Here is a 20,543-nt window from a genome sequence, read left to right as displayed (position 1 = left end):
CAGTAAATTATGTGATGTGATTGAGGGAAGACTGTTAGACACAGGGAAAATACAGGTAACAAATTAAAGTGGGTAAAAGTTAAGGTGTCCATGATCACAATATCTGCATTTACACTCCTGACAGCCTGCATACAAGATACGGATTTGTAATGGAGAAAGCAACCAGCTTGAAGATACCAGCAACCAACTTGTTGCCTTTTATATCAACACCTCATTATTGAATAATAACTTACGACCGTCCAGCATGCAAGACTAATTGCAGGACAGAACCTTGTGTTAATCAATACAAGAGAGAAACAGCCCAAGTTGCAAATTTCACTTTCATTTATTTAGTGACTAGTTTTTGGGTCGGGATCCATTCTGAAAGCATCCTGTAAGACAGTAAACCAATATTACAACCATGTACGTATCAGGTGTTACCACATTATTAAACGCACATCAAAAATACAGAACGTATCGTTTCAAGATTTACGTACCAGGAAGTCCAAATGGTATTTCTCAACATATGAGAACCGTATCAAGATAATAAAAATATACTGTTACAAAAAGTAAAAAAATACGTAAAAAAGAATGTAAAAAAAAACAAAGCGTACGAACAAATGGTTTTTATCTTGACATGGTTCTTATATTTTAGGAAATACCATTTTTACTATCTGTTGCGTAAATCTTGAAATTATACATTCTGTATGTTTGACGTACGCTCAATAATTTGGTAACAGCTGTATCGTCCATGGTCGTAATTTTGGTTTTTTGTCCTGTAGGATGATTTGAAAATGGGTCCCGAACAGAACCTAATCATCAAGTAAATATCAGTGTAATTTGCCGCTTAGGCAGTTTTTCCATTGTACTGAATAATACGAGTACTTTTATGATCTCTAGTGGCTTACAGATTTTGTCTTTATTGTTACTTACATGGGCCATCTAAATATGCTGAATTTAATTCTTATCCAGGAACTGTATTTTACTGTGGACGCGTTGGAGAGGAAACGTGATCTCTTTTCACAACAACTGAAGGAAATTAAATTTTAACCGTGATCTTTTTTGTGTGGTTGCAGCACTCCTCGTTTTTTCTTATTCTTCCAAGTCCCATCATTGATCTTCTAGGGCCCCAGAATATTCCTGAAAATCTTCCATTCCATCTTTTCAAATTCTTTCAACTGTCCTTTCTTATTTAAAATAGGACACTCCCAAGCGTAGAGTCCTTCTGGCTTTATAACTGAATCAAAGTGCCTGATCCGCCATTGTAGGATATCACTTGTTTGTGGTGCCTGTTCTGTGTTACGTAAAAATGTATATTCTGTTCTGTGTTAATCGGTAAGCAAGATCTAATTTGCCGCCTCTTCCTTTTGATTCACTCTTTATACCAGTGGTAGTCAACCTGATCCCACCAGTTTTTTTGGTGGACTGTAGGCAGCAGGAGTATTAAAAACATTGTCGTTATGTTTTCATAAAATTTTGGTATAATGTATTTCGGAAGTAATTTTTTTACGTGCTTTAACTTCCTGTAACTCTGTTTATAGATTTTATAAATCAAAGTTTTTCCCTGTGTTAGAAATCCCTATTACTGCGGAACTGGTGGGCGGTTAGAAAATTTTAGTTTTAACTGAGACACACATGTGGTCGATAAGTAAAAATGTTGGCTACCCCTGCTTTATACAGTCCACTGAATTGGATGGATTCTCCTAAGCATTATAACGTATACATCCTACTAGTATTCCTACAGTTTCCCTAAAAATATTTACTTTTATTTTATAATAAACTCTGCTTGGTCTTCTCCACCCGTTCCTAGTAGCGTCGAGCGCTGGTGAGAGGATGGACACGAATCCGGGAGAACGACGGTTCAAATCCCAGTCCGGCCATCCAGGGTTAGGTTTTCCGTGATTTCCCTAAATCGCTCCAGGCAAGTGCCGGGATGGTCCCGATCTTGTACTCCGTCTCTAATGGCCTCACCTCGCCGTTTACGGGATGTTGGACCCTAATCTTCCTCCGCCTTCCACGAAAATAATATGAGTTCCCATCCTCAGTAGCTCAGATCGTGGGTACTCGCTTGGTTACTAATGTTAGGTCGAACAGCACTGAACTACTAATGCGAGTTCGGCGTCACTCGTACACAACGTCCGGCGTTGCTCCAAACAAACGAATACAGCTCTTGTGCGTTTTGTGGGCTTCCCGACAGTGGGCTTTGCGACCAGTGACGTCAATTCGGTGTTTCCTACAACAAATATTTTAACCCTGGGATTTTTCACTGTCAAAGGAAGCTGCAACAGTGGGGAAGGCTCTGCCTGTAGTTTCGTAACAAAAATGCCCGTTCACATTTCAGCCAGACATAGGACTCGCTAGGCACGTAGTGCACAAGTGTGTTTGAGTGGTTTATTTTATTTTTATTTTTATCTTTCTCATTTCTATAATATCACTGCAGCAAACGATTAAACTTCTTCTCTTACTTTATGAATTTTAATTTCTCACTCAATTTTTTGTCGTAAAGTAAGATATTACAAATATCTCCTCAAACTCCACGAATCGTTATACACTACTGGCCATTAAAATTGGTACACCACCGAGATGACGTGCTACAGACGCGAAATTAAACCGACAGGAAGAAGATGTTGTGATATGCAAATGGTTAGCTTTTCAGAGCATTCACACACGGTTGGTCCCGGTGGCGACAACTACAACGTGAGGACATGAGGAAAGTTTCCAACCGATTTCTCATACACAAACAGCAGTTGACCGGCGTTGCCTGGTGAAACGTTGTTGTGATGCCTCGTGTAAGGAGGAGAAATGCGTACCATCACGTTTCCGACTTTGATAAAGGTCGGATTGTGGCCTATCGCGATTGCGGTTTATCGTATCGCGTCATTGCTGCTCGCGTTGATCGAGATCCAATGACTGTTAGCAGAATATGGAATCGGTGGGTTCAGGAGGGTAATGCGGAACGCCGTGCTGGATCCCAACGGCCTCGTATCACTAGCAGTCGAGATGACAGGCATCTTATCCGCATGGCTGTAACGGATCGTGCAGCCACGTCTCGATCCCTGAGTTTACAGATGGGGACGTTTGCAAGACAACAACCATCTGCGCGAACAGTTTCACGACATTTGCAGCAGCATGGACTATCAGCTCGGAGACCATGACTTCGGTTACCCTTGACGCTGCATCACAGACAGGAGTGCCTGCGATGGTGTACTCAACGACGAACCTGTGTGCACGAATGGCAAAACGTCATTTTTTCGGATGAATCCAGGTTCTGTTTACAGCATCATGATAGTCGCATCCGTGTTTGGTGACATCGCGGTGAACGCACATTGTAAGCGTGTATTCGTCATCGTCATACTAGCGTATCACGCGGCGTGATGGTATGGGGTGCCATTGGTAACACGTCTCGGTCACCTCTTGTTATCATTGACGGCACTTTGAACAGTGGACGTTACATTTCGGATGTGTTACGGCCCGTGGCTCTACCCTTCATTCGATCCCTGCGAAACCCTACATTTCAGCAGGATAATGCACGACCGCATGTTTTAGGCCATGTACTGGCCTCTATGCCTACAGAAAATGTTCGACTGCTGCCCTGGACAGCACATTCTCCAGATCTCTCACCAATTGAAAACGTCTGGTCAATGGTGGCCAAGCAACTGGCTCGTCACAATACGCCAGTCACTATTGTTGATGAACTGTGGTATCGTGTTGAAGCTGCACCCCATCCAGTCCCTGTTTGACTCAATGCCCAGGCGTATCAAGGCCGTCATTACGGCTAGACGTGTTTGTTCTGGGTACTGATTTCTCAGGATCTATGCACCCAAATTGCGTGAAAATGCAATCACATGTCAGTTCTAGCATAATATATTTGTCCAATTGATACCCGCTTATCATCTGCATTTATTCTTGGTGTAGCAATTTTAATGGCCAGTAGTGTATAAGGAACGCCCATCACAGTGGGACCATGGAATAATTCTCCTAAAGTAATCACCCCAAGCATTAAGACATTTATCCCGCCGGGAGATGAGATGCTCCTGTTTAGAAGAACGCGGTCCGCCGCTGACGAATCCGCAACCGCACCCACTCTCGCACTTCCTCGTCCGACTGTAACTGACGTCTATGCATATCCTTCTTCATGTCGCTAAAGATGTGAAAATCGTACTGTGAAGGACCCAGGCTGTACGGAGGATGTTGAAGTCTTCGTCTGATTGACATTGTGGAGATAGGCGTTATGTGCAACAGGATAGTTCCGTCAGACATCATTCCTCAGCGTGTTAACTTTATGGCGCGCCGCAGCTTTTACCAAGTGTTCTCCATAGCGTTGCGCTTTGATTGTGGTTCCGTGCTCGAGTAACCTGATGGACAGAGGCCCCTGTCGTTGTAAAAGGAAGTCGTCATGATCTTATATGGTGCCACCATTTCGAGACCGAGGGCAAACGGCAAAGCCAGCATTGGATACATCTCACATCTCCCCCGCCAGAGAAATCCGAAGCTGTTCACACAAGTTCCTTCTGCTCGTCCAGTTCCTCGAGCGTGGGAACACAATGAACACTCTTTGAAGAAACCGCGGCGCACTGTAAAGTCCATACGCTTAGGAGTGCTGTCGGACGGAATCATCATGCTGCACGATAACGCCCTCCCCCCACCTCCCACTGCCAATCGGACGAAGATTATCGACAGCATCGATGTTCAGCGGTTCATGCAAAATTTCGCTATTCATCTGCGCCACATCACTGCCAATGTTGGCAGGCATATCGAACATGTCGTAACCTAAATCCGAATATCTGTAGTGACGTTTACATGTTGAATAAACTGTGTGCACGCCGTACTTTGTAACTAATTTACGTTTTTTTCATGGGTTTCAATAATTGTCACGCTGTAATAAGAAACTGATTCCATACACAGAGAAAGCGATCATTATGAGGTAACAACCAATAGGTATGCAACACACTTAACATACAGGTAACGGGGTACGACTTTAAGTGATTAAAGCTACTAGGAAAACTACCGTAGTCCTTACTGACTTACGATAGCCTACGGTAGTTTTACAGCTCTGGAGACGACACACCCACTCCTGGTGAACGACTGGAGTAAATGAGCAGTGGAGGAAGCACCCACTGTCGGAAGTTTCGCGGCACCTGTTGCACCAACAGAAGGGTCGCAAACATCATAGTCGAAAAACCCACGTAGCCCCTCTTTTGACCCTCGCGTTGCCGGATTTGTGGTGGGGTGGCGCGCCAGTAACCTTTGTACCCGGCAAGCAAGAGTAGGCGCAGCAGGGGTCGGAGCCCGCTCCAAAAGGAAGAGCCGCCCGCGGGCAGGCTTAAGCTGGTGTCGTAAAGCATTTACCGCCTAGACGTTATCTGCAGCCATCTCTGTTGTTTCATCCCGGCGCTCCTGCAGTTTTAATTAAAACCTCCCCCACCACCACCAGCCTTTGTTCATTCCTTATTTTGTACAGCCACTCCCTACCTTCCTTCCCAACAGGCGACACAGTATCTCTTCCCTGTAGGCGTAATAGGTCAAGATCATCTATTGTGACTATTTTTCCTCGATTGTTGAAGCCGCTCAGTTTTTCTCCTACCGTATTATTAAGCCGAGAGTAATTATTTCTGTCGTTTGTTGTTAGCTGGTGCTTATACTTGCGGCCCAGTGCTCTGGCAATAAAGAAACCGAGTTTAAAGAGCTGTTCTGCGTTTTATGTGTTAATAAGCTTGTTGTGGTGCTTTAAGTACTAGCCATGATGGAGAATGCGCTTCTACAGGGTAGCACACCTAAACATTTGAACCACTGTAATACTGCTGTGGTTCCCAAAGCTTTTGAAGTGTTAATGCTGCATTATTTCAAACTATTTATTCTTGGGAAAAGTGTGAGCCACGAGTGGCAGCTCTTATGCCCTATAGACTTTTCCGACACTGGAAACAGTTTTGTTCGTTATAAGCTAAGGAAACTCTGTCGTATACAGACCATCCCTGCCTTACGCGAAAGCTCCTGTATGGCACACATTATGCACACTCCACCGTACACTATCTCTCAAAAGTTTTCGGTCACCCATGATAAAAACTGTACACTTTATTTTAATGTACAAACACATTGTGCAAGCTAAATAGACCAACAAAATAAGTATATTCTCTGTTCGTTAAGTAAAATACAGTATGGTTCAGATTTCAGCCTCTTCAAAGTGTCAACCCATTGTCCTGAAATTCAAATGGCTCCAAGCACTATGGGACTTAACAACTGAGGTCATCAGTCCCCTAGACTTAGAACTACTTGAACCTAACTAAGCTAAGGACATCACACACATCCATGCCCGAGGCAGGATTCGAATCTGCGACCGTAGCAGCAGCGCAGTTCCGGACTGAAGCGCCTAGAACCGCTCGGTCACAGCGGCCGCCCTTCGTCCTCAGAAGAGCTGCACAAACTCTTGTCATTCTGGTGATAAGATCTTGTAGTGTCTTTGCAGATATTGCAGTTCAGAATGTGAGTAAATTATACCACAGGTTTTCAACGTTAGATGACCCCACTTTTCTGACGTCCCTCTCAAGTTCATCCCGTAAGAGATGAATGGGGTTTAAGTCAGGTGATCGATTTGAACAAATTATATTCTTCAGTTCCCCACATTTCAGTTTTCTATTGACTTACAATCTGCACAATTTAGAAGCTTCTTTGGGATCGCTGTCTCCGTTGCAGTACAAACCCACTCTTGTCAAATGTAACTGAGGTTTTTTTTTCGGCATCCTAAGATATCCTTCCTTCTTTAATGTTCTATTAATTCTCATCAGATTACCGACTTTATCACCTGCAAAACAACGACCCACCATGACCGACACGCCACCATGCTTCGCCGTTGGCCTCACATACTGAATCTTCATACGTACTCAGAGAAGTTGACGTACAAACATTCGACGATCGCTTCGAAGTAGTTGAAACTTGGGGTCTTCCGCGAATAACACTTTGGAGCATTGCAATACGCTTGTTTTTAAGTTACTGTGCCCACTACAATCTTTTCGCCTTATTTTGTTTGCGTAATGAAGCGTTTTTGGCCGCTATGCAGCCATTTAAACCTTGTTCACGAAGACGGTGTTGCACTGTTCAGACAGAGTGTGGACATTCAATAAGTAAAGCAACACATTTCTTTTGAAAACATGTTAGTTTTATTGAAGACTCCAATACACCATATTACTCCTCACTTTTTTGTCAACAAAACGCTATTTTTCAACTTAATACCCGTTCAATGCGACGGCCTTACGCCACCTTACTGGGAGAGCATGCATGCCCTCATGGTACCACTCTACTGGTCGAAAGTTAATAAATCGGTCAACAAGGCTAGGAGACTGTTTCTACTAGATGGAGCAGATAAGCAGTTATTAACATCTTACTTAGAAAGTGAATTGACATCACTTAGTATCAGTAAGATAGATGTAGAGAAATTATGGGCGAAGTTTAAGCAGATTGTAAATAGTGGTCTGGAGAGTAACGTGCCTAGTAAGTGGATACAGAATGGAAAAGACCCACCAAGGTTTAATAAAGAAATTTGTAAGATGCTGAAGAACCAGAGGCAGTTGCATTCTAGGTTTAAAAGGGGACGCACAAACGACGACAAGCGAACGTTAGTAGAGATTTGTGTGCCTGTGAAAACTGCAGGAAACGATCCCTGAGACGATACGGAGCAAAAAGAGTCGTATGGGCTCATGGCCGGAAATGCTTTGAATGGCAGATACACTTCATTCGAAGGTGGCGATGCCAGACTTTGACAGATGAGGTTTCAGTGACTGAAAACACACATAAGATACACACCAAGCAAGTGGGATGTTCTGTCAGTACTAGTGTTTTAGCCCCACGCTTAAGAGGACGGCAACGTTGTGTTGACGGCGGCGCGCTCACACATCAGTACTAGGGGGCATCAGAGACCGTAGTACGCTTCTTTGGGGAACACCTGATGTTACTTTCGTTTCTGTGGAACATTCGCAGTCTAATATTGCTTACTGAGTGCTGTTAGTCAAGTATTGCCCCAGCGAATCGCATATTTGCGAAGGTACTCCGTATAAACCCATCTTGATTAGTAGGCGACGTGCTACTGTGGCGAATGCTTTTACGAATTCTAGGAAGAGATAGTGTACCTGTTCAATGCATCTGTTGTCTGAAAGATGTCGCGTGGAAACAAAGTAAACTATGTTCCACAGGAGTGGATTTCTTTCTGAATTTGTAATGATTATTTGAGAATTTATTTTCCTGCAGTAAAGTCGTAATGCTTGAACTTACAGTATGCCTAGGATCGTGCAACAGACGCACGTCAGCTGTATTGGTCAATAACTCTGTCCGTCCAATCTTCTTACCCTGTTCGTAAAAGTGAGTGAATTACGCTGTGCTCCAGTCAGAGGGGACTTTTCGCCATGCAAGCGGTTCTCAATCAATTTAAGCTAACTAATGAGGTAATTCCGTCATGTGCTCGGCGAAAAATCTAACAGGAGTTCGTTCAGGGCCTAGCGCATTGTTCGCTTTAAGTACTGTTCATTGCTTATCATTGCTGGAGGTGCTAATATCGCTATCGCTCTTTTGTGAATCTGTGCCACTGTAAATCGTCTGTACTGTATTATCCTCATGCGTGAATACATTTTTAAACACAGAATTTAAAATTTCTGCTTTGTCTTTGCTGTCTTCAGTATCGGCACCAGACAGATCCAGTGGTGACTGAATGGAAGGTCTGGACACGTTCGTTGGCTTTGCGTACATTATCTGATCAAAAATATCCGTACGCCTAATGTAATGCGGAATTGACAAGTATAAAATGAGTCGCGGAGTATTGCGTTTTCAGTAGAGAAGTAGGAACCAGAGAATGGGTCTGTCAGGGCAGCACAGTGACGTCGAATATGGACTACTCATTGGATGGCAGATGAGTAAGAAATCAGTCAGGGACGTTTTAATCCATTTAAAGATGACGAAGCCGACTTTTGGTGTGATTGTGAAGTAAAAACGTGAAGGAACCGCAACAGTTAAAACAAGATGAGGCAGACCTCGTGTACTGACGGATAGGGACCTTCGAGTATTGCGGTGGGTGATTGTAAAAAATCACTTTAAATCGGCGAAGGGAATCACTCGTGAGTTTCAAAGTGTTACAAGCAGTCCAGCTCGCACGGTGTGTTTAAGGAGTTAAACACAAGGGGTACAATAGTGGGGCATCACCTCATACGCCACAAATTTCCGTAGTCGAGGAAAATTGGAAATTTGTGGTAAGTTCTATGGGATCAAAATGTTGAGGTCATCGGTCCCTAGTCCTACACACTACTTAATCTACCTTAAAACTAACTTACACTAAGGACAACACACACACCCATGGCCAAGGAAGGACTCGAACTTCCGACGGGGGAGCCGCGCGAACCGTGGCGAGGCGCCACAGACCGTACGTCTACCCCGCGCGGCCGTAGTCGAAGCTAAGCGAAGCTCGACGTGGAGTAAAGAGCTACGCTACTGGAAAGAAAACTAGTGATGTGGAGTGATGAATCACACCATAACCTTTGACAATTCCATGGAAGGGTTGCGTTTGGCGAAAGCCTGGAGAATGTTCCCTGACATCATGTGTAGTGCCAACAGTCAAGTACGGAGGACGTAGTGTTACATTGTTACTTGGAGGGGGGGGGGGGGGAGGGGGAAGAGGGTTTATCAAGGTTAAAGTTGTGGTCCCCTTATTCCGCTTAAGGAAACGCTAAAAGTGGATGAATGTGGATACATTTCACATTTTACAGCATTGAGAACTGAGTGTAGAAGACGACAAGTTCGGGGGGCTGATTGTATCAGCATGGAAAAGTTCCCTTTCATAAGGCAGAATGGTTTCAGGAAAAAAACATTCCTGAAATGGACTGGCCCGCCCGACATGGACTCAACGGAACACCTTTGGGACGAGTTAGAAGGTATACTTCGTCCCAGACCGAGTGTCCAACATCACTACATTCTGTTGCGACTGCTGCGGGAAAACGGACTGCCATTCCTCCACCGACGTTCACACATCTCACTGAAAGAGTCCCGAGCAGAGTTCAAGCCAGAGAGATGTGTTCGTACCCCATATTAAGGCCCATTAATATGTATTCAGTTACTTTTCTCAGACAGAACAGTACCAGAATTTAGTAGAATTTTCTAGTAAATCTTTCACCAGTACGTGACTGTGAAAATTAATGTGGCTTCTCTGGGTTGTACACGACGATAAATTAAGGGATGGTCTTTGGTTGTGCAGAAGCTGCTTTAAGTCGAACTCGGACTGAAGAGTTGCGAGAGCGACTGGCCAGTGAATGCGGACCGCGCACAATGCATCGGCGGGAGATGTCCGCGGCAGATAGCAAGCCCGGCCAACGTCTCACTTCGGCCGAAGTCCGAGCGCGGCTCCGCCCGCCGCGCTTAAATATTCATAAAGCCCGCAACCGAGCGACCCGCGGCCACCCCTTTCCGTGGCACGAGCCAATTATGTAAGCACTGTATTTAATTCCAATCTTCCGTTATTTACGAGCGACCGCGAGCTTAAGGTCAACATAAAATACCCGAATAACACGAATTATGCTCCTCGTAAAAATAAATTAAAAAAAGGGCAGGAACCGAAAGGGTAGGATCGCATGTATCAAAGTAAACGCCGGCGGTTTTGAAGGGTGAAGAAGGCATCTAACTTGAGAATATCCCTGGGGGAGACTTGTTATGAGGGGTTCTCTTGTTTCTTGATGACACGGGGGTATACCACGTTTTACTCATTTAGCAAACTTGCAGTAGACGGCGATCGTTGGTAGTAGTTAGCGTTATTACCCCGGAGCCTTTATGTTTGATTCAGATAGTAACCTCTTATTTCTTAGTGATGGTTTCGTCTGGAGTAGGGTTCCCTCAGTCTCGTAAGACAAACTAAGTGACAGCTCACGTAAATTAGTAAGAAAGCTGAAAAGTAAGCGATCATATTGTTGTAAAATCAGTTGAAGGAACACCTTCTTTGTTCATCGAAATAAATAGAGACTCTTTCTAACTTATTTTTTCGATGTGCCATGCCAACAAAAAATCCTATCTTTAAAACAAAAAGTAAGAGCTAATATTTTCGTGTTGACGGTTCATAATCATTTAAAGCATTTCGAAGGACAATATCTTCGCGTCTGATGGTCAGTTTGAGTGCAGTTACCACTATTGTAATTATAGCCGTTTTCAAGTGGCAGATTTCATGCCTAAACGTGAGTAAAATGTAAACATCTTGTGGCAAACGTAAAATGCCATCGTCAAGACAATTCAAGCGGTGAAATCCGATAACATTTCTTCACGGCATCTTCACATTGCACAAACTTAACCTACTGTTGTGTTGTTGCATTTCATTGCTTGAACTGTGTTTGAATGCACTTTTTATGTATATCACAAGCGGTTTATATGTTCTTATAAGTACGTAGGCACACATTCTTCTACTTGAAGGTGACCAAGAAAGCAAAACTGCAATCGTGCTGATTGAAATTAAACTGACATTGAGAGGCAAAAATGATTTCCTTAAAAAGAAAGAAAAACTGCTAATGAGCTTCGATAAAAGACTTCTGTGGTGTCACCGCCAGACACCACACTTGCTAGGTGGTAGCCTTTAAATCGGCCGCGGTCCGCTAGTATACGTCGGACCCGCGTGTCGCCACTGTCAGTGATAGCAGACCGAGCGCCACCACACAGCAGGTCTAGAGAGACTTACTAGCACTCGCCCAGTTGTACAGCCGACGTTCATAGCAAAGGTTCACTGACAACTACGCTCTCATTTGCCGAGACGATGGTTAGCATAGCCTTCAGCTACATTTGCTACGACCTAGCAAAGCGCCGTATTCAATTGATAATTAATATTATGAAGCATGTACCGTAACGAGAGATGTTCTACAATTGTGGATTAAAGTTAAGTATTACATCATCTACGTACTTTATTTACAATTGTCAAGATATTGTCCTGTTCCAGACCTCACGCCAGTCAGCGTGTAATTAAAAGCGTGCATTTCGGCCTCCTCTAGAAAAACAGTGTTGGCTCTTCTGCTAACACTACAACTTCAGCCACTGACAGAACATCCTTTGTCTCCAATCACATTCACAGTGTCAATTTAGATTTTTCATTAGCAAAATTCCTTCGTTTTTCTTTAAATCGCTATCATGATGTTCACTGTTGTCTTACTCTCCCGTCATCCTTCATCTGAAATACTGGCCTGCATCTGATGACATCGACCACGCAACGTAACCTAATAAAACTAACCACTAAATCAGGTAAACCATACATCAACGGGGAATAGACCGTGAAGAAACTAGTCCAGCATTAGCTATAATCATTTAATGAAAAAATAGTAATCATATGGATAGCTCAACTGAGATTTAGGAACCTCGCATATTTACGAGGGCAGTTCAATAAGTAATGCAACTCATTTTTTTTCTCGGCCAATATTGGTTGAAAAAACCGGAAATTTCTTGTGGAATATTTTCAAACATTCCCGCTTCGTCTCGTATAGTTTCATTGACCTCCGATAGGTGGCCGCGCTGTACGGAGCTGTTAAAATGGCGTCTGTAACGGATGGGCGTTGCAAACAACGGGCAGTGATCGAGTTTCTTTTGGCGGAAAACCAGGACATCTCGGATATTCATAGGCGCTTGCAGAATGTCTACGGTGATCTGGCAGTGTACAAAAGCACGGCGAGTCGTTGGGCAAAACGTGTGTCATCATCGCCGCAAGGTCAAGCAAGACTGTCTGATCTCCCGCGTGCGGGCCGGCCGTGCACAGCTGTGACTCCTGCAATGGCGGAGCGTGCGAACACACTCGTTCGAGATGATCGACGGATCACCATCAAACAACTCAGTGCTCAACTTGACATCTCTGTTGGTAGTGCTGTCACAATTGTTCACCAGTTGGGATATTCAAAGGTTTGTTCCCTCGTTGTCTAACCGAACACCATAAAGAGCAAAGGAGAACCATCTGTGCAGAATTGCTTGCTCGTCATGTGGCTGAGGGTGACAATTTCTTGTCAAAGATTGTTACAGGCGATGAAACATGGGTTCATCACTTCGAACCTGAAACAAAACGGCAATCAATGGAGTGGCGCCACACCCACTCCCCTACCAAGAAAAAGTTTAAAGCCATACCCTCAGCTGGTAAAGTCATGGTTACAGTCTTCTGGGACGCTGAAGGGGTTATTCTGTTCGATGTCCTTCCCCATGGTCAAACGATCAACTCTGAAGTGTATTGTGCTACTCTTCAGAAATTGAAGAAACGACTTCAGCGTGTTCGTAGGCACAAAAATCTGAACGAACTCCTCCTTCTTCATGACAACGCAAGACCTCACACAAGTCTTCGCACCTGAAAGGAGCTCACAAAACTTCAGTGGACTGTTCTTCCTCATGCACCCTACAGCCCCGATCTCGCACCGTCGGATTTCCATATGTTTGGCCCAATGAAGGACGCAATCCGTGGGAGGCACTACGCGGATGATGAAGAAGTTATTGATGCAGTACGACGTTGGCTCCGACATCGACCACTGGAATGGTACCATGCAGGCATACACGCCTTCATTTCAAGGTGGCGTAAGGCCGTAGCATTGAATGGAGATTACGTTGAAAAATAGTGTTGTGTAGCTAAAAGATTGGGGAATAACCTGGTGTATTTCAATGCTGAATAAAACAACCCCTGTTTCAGAAAAAAATGTGTTGCATTACTTATTGAACTGCCCTCGTATTAAGAGTCTGGCGTTGACGATATACAGATCATCTCAGCGATACTATGGCTATAACTTTTATAAAAATAGAGCTCATCCTGTGTGCTGTCACAATCCTCACTCTCGATGCTTTTTGTGGGTCTTTGTCCTGGTTGTCTTCTCTGTTGTCATGGATCTGAAGCAACTCTGTTCTTAGTTATCACTCACGCAGCGAGCTCGTTATGGCAGCATGTGACGCCCTCTGGTGGCACTGAAGAACTCAAATAAAATGTGTGTGAAATCTTATGGGACTTAACTGCTAAGGTCATCAGTCCCTAAGGTTACGCACTAGTTAACCTAAATTATCCTAAGGACAAACACACACACCTGTGCCCGAGGGAGGACTCGAACCTCCGCCGGGAACAGCCGCACAGTCCATGACTGCAGCGCCTAAGATCGCTCGGCTAGTCCCGCGCACACTGAAAAATTGCTCGCTGTTGACAAGTTGCGTGTTATTCGACCTGGTGGTATTTTCTATTTTTCGTATAAGTCACGTGCTAATTGTCTAATTCTTTTGCAGCAGATTGGTTTTTCCAATCCTCCGGTGGTTCCACTGTTGACAGAAACCACCACATCGCGCAGTTGAAACGCGTATTTGAAAGATCTATTTTCCACTCGCTGAAAAAAGATTGACGTGGCTTTTGGACGCATCACTGCGGATTTCCTGTACATGATCCACAATGAGCGCTACGGCATCCAAGATGTATCGGGACGTCAATGTTAGGTTTAGCACGGTGTAGAGAGCCACATTCACTCTGTTGTGTTTTCTGTCATCTCACAGACAGGTTGCTGATACATTACGAGCATATTAACATTCTGTTTCATGCCACAAAACCGTGAGGAATGGGCGACTTGTTTCCTGCAAGGCTTTTTCTGGTCGCTGTGTTAAATTTTTGTTAAGAATATTTGACACAATATGATACCTTGAATAAGTAACTGAAGATCCCAGCTGATGAGATATTACCATACTCGTTCCCCATGTACGTCACTTCGAGACTTCATATTTTGGGTGACAATGCGCAACCGCATCGAAGAGCGCAGATAAAGGATCTCTTGGAACGAGAGGATATTCGGCGAATGGACTGGGCTGCCCGTTCCCCCGACTTAGATCACGTCGAGCACGTGTGCAGTACGTTGGAGAGACGTTCTGCAGCACGTGTACACGCGCCAGTGACCATCCAGCAGTTGTCAACCGCACTGTTGGAGGAATGGAACGCCCTACCAAATTTGTACTCAGAGCATGCAATGCCGTCCGTGGTGATCACACATCATATTAAAAGCCATGTCGCGCATTTTGTAATGTCCAGGGGACTATCACGAATTGCGGTGACTTCAGTGTAATTATTATCTTTGAATAAAAGTGTCATTCCTGTTCTTCTTATTCCGTATTTCTTCCAGTTACGCTCTGTAGTACGGAGTAGCAGTTCTTTCTACATATGGTCCAGTTTGATAGTTTCATCGAGCTATGTTACTTGGCAGTGACATAGCAAGCGAAAGTTATTTTCGTCCTTAAATTTTGCACCCCAAAAGTGCTCATAGATCTTAAGGTATAGAATTTAGAGTCCATATTAACTGAACCTCTTTGCTTCTATACTCCGCCCGAACAGGCTATGAAGACCCAACGGTACCGACCGGCCACCGTGTCATCCGCAGCCTACAGGCGTCACCGGATGCGGATTGGAGGGGCATGTGGCCACCATACCGCTCTCCCGGCAGTATGTTAGTTTCCGAGACCGGAGCCGCTACTTCTCAATCTAGTAGCTCCTCAGTTTGCCTCACAAGGGCTGAAGGTACCCCGCTTGCCAACAGCGCTCGGCAGACTGGATGGACACCATGCAAGTGCTAGCCCAGTCCGACAGCGCTTAACTTCGGTGATCTGACGGGAACCGGTGTTACCACTGCGGCAAGGCCGTTGGCTTTTTGCTTCTAGTATAGTGTACTTTCAGCTGTACTCGTTTACACCATTAAGCATGTTGGAACCTGCGTATATATGATATTGTGGAATAATCCAAACAAAATGTTTACTTCTTAAAATAATATCCAAAATATGAGAACTTCAACAAAATTTGGTATATATATGTCTCATTCGGTGGGGGTAAGGTACTGCTGCTATTCGTAGGGGTGGGGATGGATATGAGAAAGTGTGACATGTGAAAATGTTTGTAAGTCACCTGTTGATGTTTGCCTCTTGTATTTAGTTGAATTGGAGCGCCCCCGTCTCTAATTTATGTTGTTCAATGCGATAAAGATTTTTTTTTAAAGGAAGAAATGTGAGTAGATATGAAGAAATAATATGAAATCCTCTACCCTATTTCGAATGTAAGCTGTGTTTGCTTCATTTTCACTATCGTCCACGAGTCTTTGCATACTTATTATCTAGTAAAAATTACGAGTTCATATGAACCTGTAGGGCTAAATTCACCACAGATGCAAATTAAAAATGTGTACGACAGTGTGTGAAATACATTGAAGAGATAAAGAAACTGGAACGCCTCTCTAATATCGAGTACGGCCCCGGCGATCACGCAGAAGTGCCACAACACATCGTGGCATAGACTCGACTAATGTCTGCAGTACTGCTGGATGGAACTGACTCCATGAATCCTGCAGGCCTGTCCATAGATCCGTAACATGACGAGGGGGTAGAGATCTCTTCGGAACAGCACGTTGCAAGGTATCTTAGATATGCTCAGTAATATTCATGTCTGGGGAGTTTGGTTGACAGCGGAAATGTTTAAACTCAGAAGAGTGTTCCTGGAGCCACTCTCTAGCAATTCTGGACTTGTGGTGCGTTGCATTGTCCTGCTGGAATTGTCCAGTGGAATGCACAGTGGACATGAATGGATGCAGGTGATAAGACAGAATGCCTACTACGTCAGAGTCGTAACTAGACGTATCAGGGGTCCTATACCAATCCAACTGCACACGCTCCACACCATTACAGAGCCTACACCAGGTTGAACAGTCCCCTGCTGACATGCAGGATCCATGGACTCATGAGGTTGTCTCCATACCAGTACGCGTCCATCTCCTTCATACAGTATGATACAAGACTCGTCCGACCAGGCAACATGTTTCCAGTCATTAACAGTCCAATGTCTGTGTTGGCGGGCCCAGACGAGACATAAAGCTTTATGCCGTGCAGTCATCAAGGGTAAACAAGTGGGCTTCGGCTCCGAGAACCCATATCGTTTATGTTTCGTTGAATGGTTCGCCCACTGACACTTGTTGATGGCCCAGCATTGAAATCTGCAGCAATCTGCGGGAGGGTTGCACTTCTGTCACGTTGAACGATTGTCTTCAGTCGTCGTCGGTCCCGTTCTTTCAGGATGTTTTTCCTGCCGCAGCGATGTCGGAGATTCGATGTTTTACCGGTTCCTGATATTCACGGTACACTCGTGAAATGGTTGTGCTGGAAAATCCCCACTTCATCGCTACTTCGGAGATGCTGTGTTCCATCGCTCGTGCGCCGACTACAGTACCACGTTCAAACTCACTTAAATCTTGATAATCTGCGATTGTAGCGGCAGTTACTGATCTAACAACTGCGCCAGACACTTGTCTTATATAGGCGTTGCCGATCGCATTTCCGTATTCTGCCTGTTTACACATCTCTGTATTTGAATACGCATGCCTATACCAGTTTATTTGGCGCTTCAGTGTATATGGAAATACGCAAAGAACGTAGGCAAAGCCGGTGGTAAAAAGATAGTAGTCAAATAAATTCTTCTTTCTTGATAGTCGTGTCATACATTCAAATGGCTCTGAGCACTATGCGACTTAACTTCTGAGGTCATCAGTCGCCTAGAACTTAGAACTAATTAAACCTAACTAAACTAAGGACATCACACGCATCCATGCCCGAGGCAGGATTCGAACCTGCGACCGTAGCGGTCGTTCGGTTCCAGACTGTAGCGCCTAGAACCGCACAGCCACTCCGGCTGGCTTGTCATACATTAATTGACCATTAACGACAGGTGTTCAAGGCATTTGGAATGTGAAGCCCATTATCAGGGTGGACGGTAGTCAGACTGTGTAATAAGAGACGCCACGTGCAATGATCGGCTTAAGAGAGAGGCGGCTTCCCTGATCGGAAAGAGATTCAGTCCCACGGTCTCCTGATTCTGGGGCGGCCGCCGGCGGGGTATTAGAGTAATCCTGTGCTCCCGGTGTGGCTGGATACTGGAGGAATGTCGAGGCGGCGAGCTGGCGAGACTCGCCGGCCAGCGCGCGCGGCTGCGGCCGTGATTTAGGGCGTCGGCGGCGCGCCGTAGCTCATGTGGTGGGGTCCGGGGCCGCGGGCTAATGAGGCGAGTCGCCAACAAGCGGATCGTGTTACTGACAGCTGACCGTCAGCGTTATTAACGCGCCGTCCCGCCGTGCTTTACCACGTGCCTGCTTCCATTAAAACGCACATTCGTTTCGGCAGCTAATCACCGCGCATCCCGTCGCTGACGCGTCGTTAAGCCCTTCGCGGCGCTCATATCCTCGCTGGCAGACGGTTCCGGATCTGCCGCACATCCGAGTGCTGCTCGTCAAGCTGCTAGCTCTTTAGCATACGTCCCTAAACAAGTGCCTCTTATCCACCTTCTTCAATGCGCCGGAGAAACAGCAGTCTTCGATTCCTACGAAAAGATGTACACTGTCTGATCAAAAGTATCCGGACATCTATTAGTAGAAATTAACGTCTTGTGGGTCCATCCTTCGCCATCGTAGCTGCATGATCTCTGCTGCAGGCACTTTCAGTGAGTTGTCTGATAGTTTGTGAAGAAATGGCAGGCCATTTTCTCCCAAGAGCCAAAACCAGAGAGGGTAGTGATGGTGGATGCTGAAGTGTGGAGCGAAGACGATGTTTCATCTCATCCCAAAAGTGAGTTCTGGTAGAGACTCTGGACAGTCATTCCCATTTCAGGAACGTTATTCTCCGCAAACTATACTGAAGCGCCAAAGAAATTGGTATAGGTATGCATATTGCGGTCGACAACGCTTATGCTCGTATAAGACAACAAGTGTCTGGCACCGTTGTTAGATCGGTTACTGCCGCTACAATGGCAGGTTATCAAGATTTAAGTGAGTATCAGCGTGGTGTTGCAGTCGGCGCACGAGCGATGGGACACAGCATCTCCGTGGTAGCGATGAAGTGGGGATTTTCTCGCACGACCATTTTAAGTGTGTACCGTGAATATCAGGAACCGGTAAAACATCAAGTCCCCGACATCGCTGAGGCCGGAAAAAAGATCATGCAAGAGCGGGACCAACGACGACTGAACAGAATCGTTCAACGTGACAGAAGTGCAACCCGTCCGCAGATTGCTGCAGATTTCAATGCTGGGTCATCAAAAAGTTTTAGCGAACGAACCATTCAAGGAAACTCATCGAAATGGGCTATCGGAACCGAAGGCCCACTCGTGTACCCTTGATGAATGCACGACACAAAGCTTTACGCCTCGTCTGGGCCCGTCAACACCGACATTGGACTGTTGATGACCGGAAACATGCTGCCTGGTCGGACGAGGATTGTTTCAAATTGTGTCGAACGGATAGACGACGGAGAGAACCTCCGTGGACTCTGCATGTCAGGAGGGCACTGTTCATGCTGGTGGAGGCTCTGTTATGGTGTGGGGCGCGCGCAGTTGGATTAATATGGGACACCTGATATCTCATGATACGACTGTGACAAGTGACACATACGTGAGCATCCTGTCTGATCACTTGCATCTATTCATGTACATTGTGCATTCCGACGGAGTTGGGCAATTCCATTATGACAATCCGACACGCCACACGTGCATAATTGCTACAGAGTGGCTCCAGGAACACTCTTCTGAGTTTAAATACTGCGCTGGCCACCAAACTCCCCAGACATGAACATTATTGAGCATATCTAAGGTACCTTGCAAAGTGCCGTTCAGAAGACATCTCTACCCCCTCATTATGTTACGGATCTATGGACAGGCCTGCAGGATTCATGGTGTCAGTTCTATCCAGCAGTGCTGCAGACATTAGTCGAGTCCATGTCAGTAATGTTGCGACACTTGTGTGTGTTCGCGGGTGCCTTACACGATATTAGGCAGGTGTAGCAGTTTCTCTGGCTCTTCTTGTTATTACTTCACAGTTACTGCTTTATGGCGCGGTTTATTGTCATTCTGGCAAAACAATCGACGTCTCCAGACCGTTTCTCTACTGTAATCAGTACACAGCGCTGTAAAATGTGTTTGTATCCTTCTAGGTTAGCGTTTTCCTAAGCGGAAGAAGGTGACCCCAACAACGAGAAACACCTCCATGCCGCAACAGAACCTCCTCCGTACTTCACTGGTGGCCTTACACATGATTGCAGCTAACGTTCTCCAGGCATTCACCAAACCCAAACCCTTCCATGAGATTGTCACAGGGTATTGTGTGATATGTCACTCCAAATAAGTTTCTCCAGTGGCGTCGCCCTCTACGCCATCTCAAGTGCCGCTTACCGCTGACTACGGAAATCTTCAGCTTATGGGGAGCTGCTCGACCACTATACCTCATTCTTTTTATCTCCACATCCACAGTTATTATGCTAGCTGGACAGCGGGCAGCTCTTTGGACCTCATGAGTGATTCCTTCTGCCGATTTCATGCGATATTTTGAAACCACCTTCCACAATGCTGGACGGCGCATGGCTACGCTACATGCGGCCGCCGTGATGTTGGTGTAGCTGTGATTGTTCCTTCCCGTTTCCACATCACAATCACATCAGAAACGATCGACTTGGGGAGCTTTAGAGGAATTCAAATATACGTGATGGATTTGTTGCTCTGGTGACATGCAATAACTAGTCCGCTTTCGAAGTCACTAAACTCTCCCGAAAAA

The 20,543-nt window shown here is 45.3% G+C and overlaps 1 protein-coding gene and 1 pseudogene across 1 annotated transcript in view; one reads left to right on the top strand and one right to left on the bottom strand.

Moving 5' to 3' along the window:
• The window catches only part of LOC124613962 (laminin subunit gamma-1), a 1,180,138-nt gene that overhangs the window by 83,961 nt on the left and 1,075,634 nt on the right, over positions 1-20,543 (top strand). The gene's annotated exons all lie outside the window — the stretch shown is intronic.
• Positions 15,498-15,614, bottom strand: LOC124614133 (annotated as a pseudogene).

This window comes from Schistocerca americana, chromosome 4 (assembly GCF_021461395.2).
Source record: "Schistocerca americana isolate TAMUIC-IGC-003095 chromosome 4, iqSchAmer2.1, whole genome shotgun sequence".
In the NCBI taxonomy this organism is placed as follows: domain Eukaryota; kingdom Metazoa; phylum Arthropoda; class Insecta; order Orthoptera; family Acrididae; genus Schistocerca; species Schistocerca americana.
This window is presented reverse-complemented; position numbering and strand designations above follow the sequence as displayed.